Source organism: Amblyomma mixtum, chromosome 2 (assembly GCF_055824585.1).
Source record: "Amblyomma mixtum isolate Tamu chromosome 2, ASM5582458v1, whole genome shotgun sequence".
NCBI lineage: Eukaryota > Metazoa > Arthropoda > Arachnida > Ixodida > Ixodidae > Amblyomma > Amblyomma mixtum.
Window position 1 is genome coordinate 115,281,758 of NC_143013.1, and position 10,493 is coordinate 115,292,250.

General features: G+C 42.8%; 1 long non-coding RNA gene across 1 annotated transcript; it reads right to left on the reverse strand.

Annotated features, from left to right (window-relative positions):
- Positions 1–1,936: 1,936 nt before the first annotated feature.
- Positions 1,937–10,239, reverse strand: LOC149360650 (uncharacterized). Its single transcript, XR_016288340.1, has 3 exons — positions 10,182–10,239; positions 4,167–4,229; positions 1,937–2,005 (listed from the first exon to the last, which is right to left on the reverse strand). It is a non-coding gene; the product is annotated as an uncharacterized LOC149360650 (long non-coding RNA).
- Positions 10,240–10,493: the final 254 nt, after the last annotated feature.

Consider the following 10,493-nt stretch of genomic DNA (forward strand, 5'->3'; position numbering starts at 1 on the left):
AGGAGTTTGTGTGGAAGGAGAGAAATATCATCGGTGCTATTACCCCCGACGATACCACCCAATTGTCTGCAACTCTAAATCTCTGCAAAGTCCTGCAGTGCTTTCCGCCCTTTGCTTGATTGCAGCTCGCAGGTCAAGCAATCAAACGCGCAACGAGGATGCATGCACCTATTTACGATCACACCCAGCGGAACCGTAGGCTAACTCCCAGCCCTCCATATTTGCTTACGCGCTATGCGAGCAGTATCCAATGTAGCGCATTGACACGAGTTATCCCAACCTTCTTGCTTTCGTATCGCGTGATGTAGTTATGATTTTGTACTTTATAAACTACAGGCGGAGTTTTTTTTTACTGTGTTTTATAGGTTATTCTGTCTGGTGAAGCGACTGACCGCCTACATTGTGTCGTGCAATGAAACTGTAGCCTAGTTAGGGCAGACGAGCTGCGCCAAGCGGTGTTGACATGGGCGCAATGAACGATCTCACTCGCACGCGGTGCCTTACCATGGAGTACACTATCTCGTCGCAGACGACGTACAGGCTGTAGTTGTAAGCCTTGCTGAGGTAGGCGCACTTGCCGATCTGAGTTCTCACCTGCGAAGGTTTTTGAGGCAAGAAAATGTCACCGAGGATAAGCGTTACATCTTGGCCTTCCAGTGGAGCATCGCGGGGAACGGAAACTGCATTCAAAGCACGGTTTTAATGCAATAGCGTTAGCAGCGTCATTGGAAAAAACGTGAGGCCATCGGTCATAAGATTTTTGCCATTGGCTGGAGGTAAGTGACGTCACCAGAGCGGATAACTGCCATTGACTGGAGAGGGTAATGCTACCAACTTGAAGTGGCATTAAACCGCTTCTTAGTGCTATCGGACAGTCAACTGTATAGTAATTAGGTGTCCCTGTGGATGGTTTATTTTTCATGCATGTGATCAATGTGGTGCTTCTTTTTCCCCTGCAAGCAGTATGCCCTAAAAAGGAGGCACTTAAGTTCCCGCTTTCTTTGCTGAAAAATGCTTACGTTGCTTACAAACGGAAGGGGCATTCAGAGGGACGAAATAAATCCGTCAGATGTGTAGAGTTCCCTTTTTCGCGTAATTACATTGAGATCACTCAGAATCAAGAGCATTGCGTATGACTTTTGCCGAGGTTTAATGCTTAGAATGCCCAGAAAAGTTCTGTGGCTATTTTTACCGCACACGGAGCCTTTAAGCCCGCGCTTAGACAGTGGTGTTCTCAGTTATGTAAAAATGGTAATAAACGGGTTTGCACCAGGACCGTCCTCATTTCACTATAAAATGGCATGCTGAACGTATATGACTAAAGTGGAAACTAAATGTGTATCGCTCAAGCGCCACTCTACAAATACAAAATGTACCTTCTGTCCCTGTCTCCCCCATAAAGTGTCCAGTTTGTAGTTTTTTTATTATTATGCTTATTTTCTTTTACTCGCTGGGTGTATGTCCAGGTTCGCTATTTTTGGTTTTGTTGTCCTAAAGACGAATGGAGGAACGCGATGCGGTTTTCTTTGTTTTTGGTTTGCGTGCTATTTCTCCCCTTGCCTATATGTTAATTCTGTGTACCTCATTGTTTGCTATTTCAATTTTTTTGTTTTGTCCTATAGACATTTTAGCTATGCGTTGTTGTTTCCTTCATTTTCCATTGCATCTGTGTTAATTATGCGTAACTCATTGATCGTTACATATAATTCATGTAGTACGTATGCGATGTTGTTACTTTTCTTGTTTTGCTTTGTGTACTTTGCTGTGTAATTTGCCACCCCCCTGAGCAATGTAACGGGGCCACGTCAGGCAAAAAATGAATTGCCTTTTGTCCCGTCACCTCTGACAAATCGATGTCAAAAAAAAACTTCACCTCATTTGACTTCACCTTCCGGTTTTCGGTGCATGGCGCCGTTTCAAAGCCGAGGCCACTTACCCCGGTCGCGATGCTATTCGAGATGTTCTTCGTAAGGGTTATCGACTTCAGTTCAAGGCAAGTGCTCGACTGAAAAGGAACGCAAGCCGATTTATAGAGTAATAGAATAAAGCACCAAGAACTTGAACGGCATCAAGATGCATCAAGCACTCCGTTCAATATTCCACTCGTGTAATTTTTCTTCAGCTCCCTTCTAAACACTTTAAAGCGATTTGTACCGATTCGTGTACACTTTGAACTCACAGCTTTTTCTGGGAGTATGATGAACCTAGCTCTCGTTACTTTGCTTCAGGCGAATTTAGCATCCTTCACACTGGAAGTATGATGCTTTTTTATGCCATCTATCAGACGCAGCAAGTAATTTTTCTCGAAACAGTGAATGTGATCGCATGTCTCGTGGCATTGTCTATTGCAGCAATTTTGCTACCAGTAATGGTGCTAATTTCATTATTACAATCTGCGGCTTTTTGATAATTTGCAAAAAAAATTATAGGTGCATGTAAAAAACACACCATTGATATGTTTCGTTATAAAAGCACAGAAGTGGATTTTTTGTAGCGTGAAAGAACAACTTAAGGGAAGAAATATTTTCTCTGATTCGAAACGTTAAATGAAGCCTGAGAGAGTGAAGAAAACTGCAAAGAAATTTACGTTTCGTTTTCATACATAACATGACTTCCCATAATTGCTGCTTTACTGAGTACGTTCACCTCCTACCACAAGGGTATGCCAGATCAAATGAGTAAATAAGCAAATGCAAAGACCAAGTCATGATGCGAAACAACAACGCTCTGAACAACATAATCCTGACAACATAATCTCTTTCATTGATCCTGGTGAGTTTAAAAAACATCTATGTATACATTTATTGCCATAGTGATGTTCGAAATGTACAACAGTTTCATTTGTTCACCCCTGGTTGCTTTTTTTTTCTTATGTTCGTGTTTCGCTTTTTTTTCCCCTCTATTTTCGTGTCTGATGTTATTTTCTCCGTTTTGTATAAATTTCGTGTTCCTTTCTTGTATTTGACTTGTACCGCGTTCTTGTACCGATATTACGGTTTTTTCCATCTGTATATACCTTTTTTTCGACTTGCCCCCCTCACCCAATGCTTTCGGGGCCTGTGAGGTACTAATAAATAAATAAATAAATAAATAAATATCTCCGAGCAAATCTGCGTGTCGTAAAGCCTCCTGGCCTACACATTGAAAACATTTCGGCGATACCGGCAACGGCACGCACTTCAGCTGTGCTTTTGTAGGTTCGGTACGGCTAATAAAATTTCCATGGCGCGAAAAGAAAAATTTTATCTCTAAGTGAGTGTTAAAGGAACTTTTTCATGAGGAATTGTGCATCTTCTAACTTCAGGGTTGTGTCGCATGGTGACATATAAGTGGACTGTTCACTAAATCTAAGAAGTTCGAACAAGATTCTGAGAGTACATAAAAGATACGATGAGCTATATAATTCAAAAATATATTTGGGGGAGCAACAGGTCGTTCCTGAGCATTTTGCCATGAGAAGAATTGTGCGCCTCCAACGCCATCTTTTCGGGAAAAAAATTCTCAATATTTTGAATAACACAAAGGAAAGAACTAAAACCGAAACTGCTAACTTGCCCGCAAATTGTGATTTGTGTGTTGTTGCATTCATATAGCGAGAGCACGACACATTTCAAAATTTTTTACACCGCCCGCTCGAAGCGGGAAAAAAGAGCAATTAATTGATATGAACGAAACAAACAACTCCACACAGTGCTTTTCTTAAAAAATAATAAATGTACTGAAGAGGAACATATACAGCTGTGCTTAGGCTGAACCACTTCCCTATCAGAAACCTAGGGACGGGCGATTACTCGAATTATAAAATGACCATTCAAACCTTTTCATTCGGCATTCGCTTCAACCCGAATCAAAGCATCGGAGTGCATCGAATAATTCGACGCTCTCCAACAGTCAAGGGTTTGAGTCAAATCCTTCTGGAGTGCAATCCATCCGTTCATTTGCGCGCAGTGACGTTCATTGTGTGTAGGATAATCTTAATCCTCACCATTGAGTTTAATCCTGGAAATCGTATTCCACGTCACGAGTGTCTAATAGACTGTTAAAATGGCATCTAGCGTGGAAGACGTAGGACGGATTACACGGGATCTAATAGGCATAACGAGACTAATAGGCATTTTGGGGCCGCAGCGCCCTCTTCGAGCAATGAGACAAGAACGACCACTCACGTCGGAAGTTGCCAGAAGCGTACGTGCCTCGTACAGAGTCTTCAGTTGCTTGTCCGCCTCCTCCTGCGGCAGGAACAATTGGTACCATCAGCTGAGTTCGCGCATTGAAGATTGAATTGAACTGAATTGAATTGAGTTTATTTCCGTTCGAAACAACGGAGGGGGCTCGAACAAAAGGTGAGGCAAGTCCACTTGATTACGTTCGAGCCACCTTTACATGGCATTTGGTGAGGACAAAATTCTAGTATAACAACAGATACATTTACAGATTGCAGAATAGAACAAAAAATGTTCGTTATGCACAGAAAATCTTACAAAATAATTTACACAATGCCAATATGCAATTCTAAGTGCAAGGTTCATAGAAATAAGTACGTATAAAAATAATATGGGGGAACAAGGCAAAAGAAGTGTTAATTACACAGAACAAGCTCAACAAAACAATTCACACTGTGAAATTATACAATTGTAGATAGAATATGTACAAAGCAAGTTAGGAAATAAAATAACGATGAAAGTATTTATTGCACCGCAGCAAAAGCCTAATACAATAAGGCAATGAGAATGATGACATCAGTTAAAAGTGAACAGTAAAGATGACATTCAAGACTACAAATCCATATTTCGCGCAAACGCTTGCGCGTACATTAAGCAAAATTACTGCCCCAGAAGAATAGCACCGGCAAACAACCTAATCATTTGTTCGTTATCGGAGCCAATGCAACTGCGCTTTCGTCAGCTTGGTAACAAGTGTCAGTATTCAAATAGGTGCCCGTTTTGTTGATTAAGCTTCGTAGTCGGCCTCAATTCCGCCTTCTAATATCCACTGGGGTATCGTCAACTCCCATTTGTTTACCTCTTTATCCAATGGCCATTCTTGTCTCAGTGATTATGATTTTTCTTAGCACGGATGGTTCCGCAAATAAAACACAATATTTTCAGTATCTTTCCATGACAAGGCAACCCGGCCTAGGATGGATGCCGTTTTGAAGGCTTTCAGAATAATTCCCACATCCTGAGTTTCTTTAATCTGAACTAAGCTTTGAGCGTTATTTACACTTCAATGCATGCTATACGTGTTAAACAATGCGGAAGTAGGTCCTCCAGCTAATCTGTTAGGAGGACTTCCTGTTACAAAGCAGAAAAAATAAATTGATATGTTAGGCAGCATGTCAAAAATATAGTTGCAGCGGGAAAAACAACACAGGCTAACCTAGAACGTTCGGAGTAATTATACACATTCAAGCGCGCTTTCAGAATAATTCACACATCGTCAGTTTGTTTAATCTGGACTAAGCTTTGAGGTTTATTTACACTTCAATGTATGCTATTACATGCCTCTAAATTGCGCTAATTCCGAACAGTTCGAAGCACCGTCCGATTTGCTATCGTCCTGGGGATCAGAGAGCATTCTCTTTGGTGGGGACATTAGCTTCATTGAAATACTTTGGAAAATAAATTCTGCTTTATTAAGCAAATTCTGCGTGCTTCAGCATTTGAAGTGCTGCTGAGCAACTGTAATTTTCATAGGTTTTACACTTAACCTACAAGATACAGTGGCTTATGCGCTACCACATTCGATCTTGTGCTCTGCAATAACCCAGTGAGCCTTGAAACTGATCCGGCCTTATCAGACTGAGGCGTCATTTGACACAGCTTAACGTGTTCTCTTCTTGCACTAGCTGTCTTTTCTTTGTTTACCTGCTTCCTGTCTGCTCTGGCTACAATATTATTTTTTTAAATAGAAAGCAATGTGTTATAGTTAGCGGTACATCCTTCTCATTTGATGTATGTTGGATGTGCCACAGGTGCCGGTTCTAGGGTCGCTACTTTTCTTAATCATCATTAATGATCTTACCGATGGAATCTGATCTCATATATGCCACTAGGCCCATTACAGTATTGTTTACAATTGTATCTGCAATTTGAGTTATGTTATTATTTTTTAAAAGTGTTTTTATGAGGCCTCATGGTGCGATACGTGAAAAATGCCTCCCCCCCCCCCACCCCCCATCTTAAAGAATTGCTGTTATGTGCAGTTGACACGAAAATGACAGACCCTTCCCGACAAAAAACCACATAACTGGCACCTTCCTTGTCTGTGAGGATAAATTTATTTATTGAGGTGTATATTTCCCGTCCAACTGTTCATGTAACATGCAATGGAACTAATTAACGAACCAAGCTAATGCTGTAATAAATTTATTTAAAGGAAACTTCCAAATTGCCCCTTAGAGCATCAACAAAGCATTTTATCTCACTAATATAAGCCCTATTTTAAAAAAATCATGTCCAATGTGAGACCCAAATACACACAACGTGATTAACAAACCAGAATGCATTCATAACAGCGCTCCACGTTTCGTCACTAACGAATATAACTTTAGCTTCAGCATAGAAAACATTAACAGAGCTTGGGTGGCAACCCCTGTACCAGAAGGCAAATTTTTTGGCATTGTACTTTTCCCATAAAATATTTAATGGTGACACTGGTATGGAAAATGTTATTTACTTGAAGCACCCGCATATACTTCCTCTAGAACTGATCACTCAAAAAAATTTTCCAGAGATTCTTTACTAAATGGATGTTTTTGCGCCTTCATTATTCACTCTTAATATAAATGAATGGAATCATTTGGCCGAAACAGTAAGCAATGTACAACCTAACATGTTTTTCTCAGCCTTGTTTCAGGTCTGTTACTGTGAGTTTCATTGTGTATTAGTTACGTACTTTTTCTTTATTCTGCTTGGGTTCTTTTTTGTGCTTGATTTTTTTTTTACGGATGCCACAAAATGTTTACAATCTTCCTGCTCTGACGCTCAATGGACAATATAGGCATATCAATAACAACACAGATAAATAAGTCTATCCCAAAGTTGCAGGTACAAAAGGAATACCGGGTGTTTCAGCGTACACTTCCAGAAATTTTCAAAAATAGGCTTTCAGAGGTAAAAATGTTAATTTTGAGGCATAGTATTCCCAGTGCTGGCGAACACCAAAAAACCAGTGAATTGTCTTAAGCAATCACCAGGTTATCTACTACTAGAGTTAGGCCCCTAGTTGCAGTTAGATATTTGTAGCCGGTAGTTGTTAATAGCCATCAATTTCGAAAACGCGATCACCGTTGGCGCTGGGGCTCGACAAAATTTGTCTTCTTCGACTAGTTAGGTGCACTGGAAGGGGGGCTTTGCTGCATGCTTTCGAAAGAGCATGTATTTTCGCAAGATGCAGCCAAATTTTCTCCACCCAACGCATTAAGTTTTGAAAACAGTACCACCATTAATGGTGTCAAAAGCCTTTGTTAAATCAACGAAAACAGCGGCCACAGAAAGTCCCTTCCCAAGTGAAAAGTTGACAGAATTAGTCAAATCTATTAATACTAGTTAAGTTAAATAACTAGCCCTGAAGACGAATTGACGAAGTGTCGGTAATTTCAATAACGCAAATCGTAACCACGTGCTCGCCATGGTAACCGTGTTGGTTACGTAAGGGAATAAAATATTGACAGGTGCAGCGTGATGCCCGAACAGCCAAACGTCAGACCAATCTATGTCGATCCGGTATATATATTCTTCTCTGACTGGCATCAAAGTCGGGCCACTTAGTGCCGAATTAGTGGGAAATTTGTAGACCAACCCTTTGGCGCAGAACGTTGGCGATGGTGTGATACGATTCAGCGGTTCGTGCGGCATAAACGTATTAATTAAGTTAGAGCCTTGCTTAAGATACGGATTCGAAATGGCGACCTATGTCGCGACCCCCAATTCCACCTCTTTAAGAATCTTCATAAGAACATTGCGGATCAACCGTTTGTCGCAGAGTGTTCGGGTTGGTGATGGTGAAAACTTTATTTGGAGCAGGGAAGTTTGGGACAGATAGTTCCTTGGGTCCCAGCAAGGCCCCACTACACTCAAACGTTTATGTTCTTAAGACTCGTGACGTTGGCAGCCCGGCCTGCGGTGATGGCTTGCTTGGCCGGGTCCTCGGAGCGCAGTAGGGTCTCCCAAGCCTCGCAAGTGGTAAGGTGCTCCAGGCCCCGCGGGGGAGGATCCGCCGGGCAGAGGAAAATAATATGGTCGAGAGTGGCTTTGGGGTGGTGGCAGAGGGTACAGGAGGGGTTTTTGTGGACTTGGTGATAGCGCGAGCGTATATAAGGGGAGGGTAAAGTGCCTGTTTGCAGCCGCCTCCAAAGTGTCTGATGTTAATTGTCGAGCGAGGGATGAGGTGAGGTGTAGATCCGACGCTCGGCTTTGCAGACACGATTTCGCGTTTCGTGCAGCATAAACTTACTAGTTACGTTCGAGGCTAGCTCGCGGCAGGGATTCGAACCGGTGACCTATGTTAGGTGCGTTAACGCTTGATAGCCGATCGCTGCCTAGGAGTTTGCTCATTTGTTGCCTTCCTGGTCGGTCATCAGAGATGAGCTTACAGGGAAAGTTGCTTATTGGGCACCTTACGCCGCCGGTCACTTGTATCTCGTCCACGGGGTGAGAGGGAGCTGCCTGCTAACCCGCGGTGAGTACGCTACAACCCGCTGCAAACATTCCGAACCTGGTACTTCATGCAACCTTGTTGAAATGGGGTGGTAAGGTGTCACCGAGCGCTTCGAAGCTCGTCTGGGACGTTTTGTGCGCGTAAGTGTAGGGGCTATGAGTACAAAGGTTGTACTTGTAATGCAATTTACTTTATTAAAATTGTTTTTTAGATCTATTCCGATTGGAATAGTCTAAAAGATAAAAAGGAAGCAGTAGCTTGGCTAAATACGCTCAATGCAGGGATCAACGCGCGGTGGATAGGCGGTTGTTTTTTGGAGCAATAGTGTTCTTTCATTGGCGAGTTAAACATGCAAGGGACGCTACAAATGGAGGTTCGGAAATACTAAAAGCTTCATAATTAACCGATGCAGATGAAGTTAACAAATTGCTACTTCAAGCACACTACAGCGATGGCCTATTATCAAGAGAAAAAAAACATGCGAAGTTTCATCTGCATGGTCAAAAGTTTGAGAGACACTTAAATTCTGAAGAACATGGCGCGAGAGTCCTTACGGTTGCGTGGGAGTCCCCTGGCGTGCCAGTTCACAGAAACTGATAGGCTTGTTGCCATCACATACTGCTTTATTAGTGAGCACCGTTCATATTGGCGATGCTAATTAGTGACCCCAATTAATTGTTTCTGCACTGTAATTCGCCTACTGTGCAGTGTGAAGTGCTCTTACAATGCGTACATTTATGTCACTGAATGAATGTTCCTCAGTGGTGTAGAGGCTGCGCGCCCGGCTGCAGACCCAAAGGACAGCGGTTCGTTTCTGCTTGGACACCATGTGTTCCTTTAAGCGAAGTTCTTTGTCTACGTCACTACCGTGTCCACCAATGACGATATTTCAGTCAGGGCGATGCCGACGCCGGGATTTGCACCTAACAGGACTTTTAACGCTATCGCGTGAAAACTAAACGCCATTCTTTTATATGGAATCCCTTCGCTTGCCTCTGCTCAAATATAATGGAAATTTCGGGCAAAGGCTCCCACTCACGTAAGCGCTCCTTGCGCTTGGTATAGGCGCGGAAAATGTGAGAGGAAGGTTTTCAAAGCTCCACAGAGCAAACTGGGAATCTATTGTTTTCACAGCGGCTCTCAGATGGGTTTGAAACTTCCTCGTCAGTGCTACGTGGTAAGCGAAGTTTCTTGGAACAGCACGCTGCACCTTTTCTATTTGTATACTTCCTTCTTTGCCGCTGCTCAAGCGTTCTCTTTTAGCTCGTGTCGGATTTAAACTATCCCTGTACAGTACCCACAGCGCTGCCATCACATGACACCCCGAGTAACAACTCAAGCGTGCAACGGCGGCAAGGCAAGGGGGTGTACGCATTTGACAGGCACATTGAAAATGTTTTGCCATTCATGCATGGTCACCGCTCTGTAGTTTTTTGAGTACCAATACCCACAAGAACCTAAACCGCGTGCGAGTTACACTGCAGCATATTCGCATCAAAATAATGCTCTACAAGCCTTACCTCCTTTTGCACCACACCGCTCTGCTTGAAATTGTTCTCCGCGCCAAGGTACGCGTCCTGCAGTCAAGCATAAGCGCAATGTGGCGTTAGACTTTGAGCAGCGCCCCCGCTTTCCGATGATCAGCCATAGCGTATCTCACAATAAATCAAGCCGAAACAGCGCACGTGACTACATCGCCTACACCTCGGCCAACCTGGATAGCATTCTTACTTGCCAGAAGGTATAAAAAGCCAAGAGATGCCAGTTGCGCGTCACAGTGCAAAGAGCCACGCCGACGTCACGAACTACGCAATCAATATTCTGTAAACTTG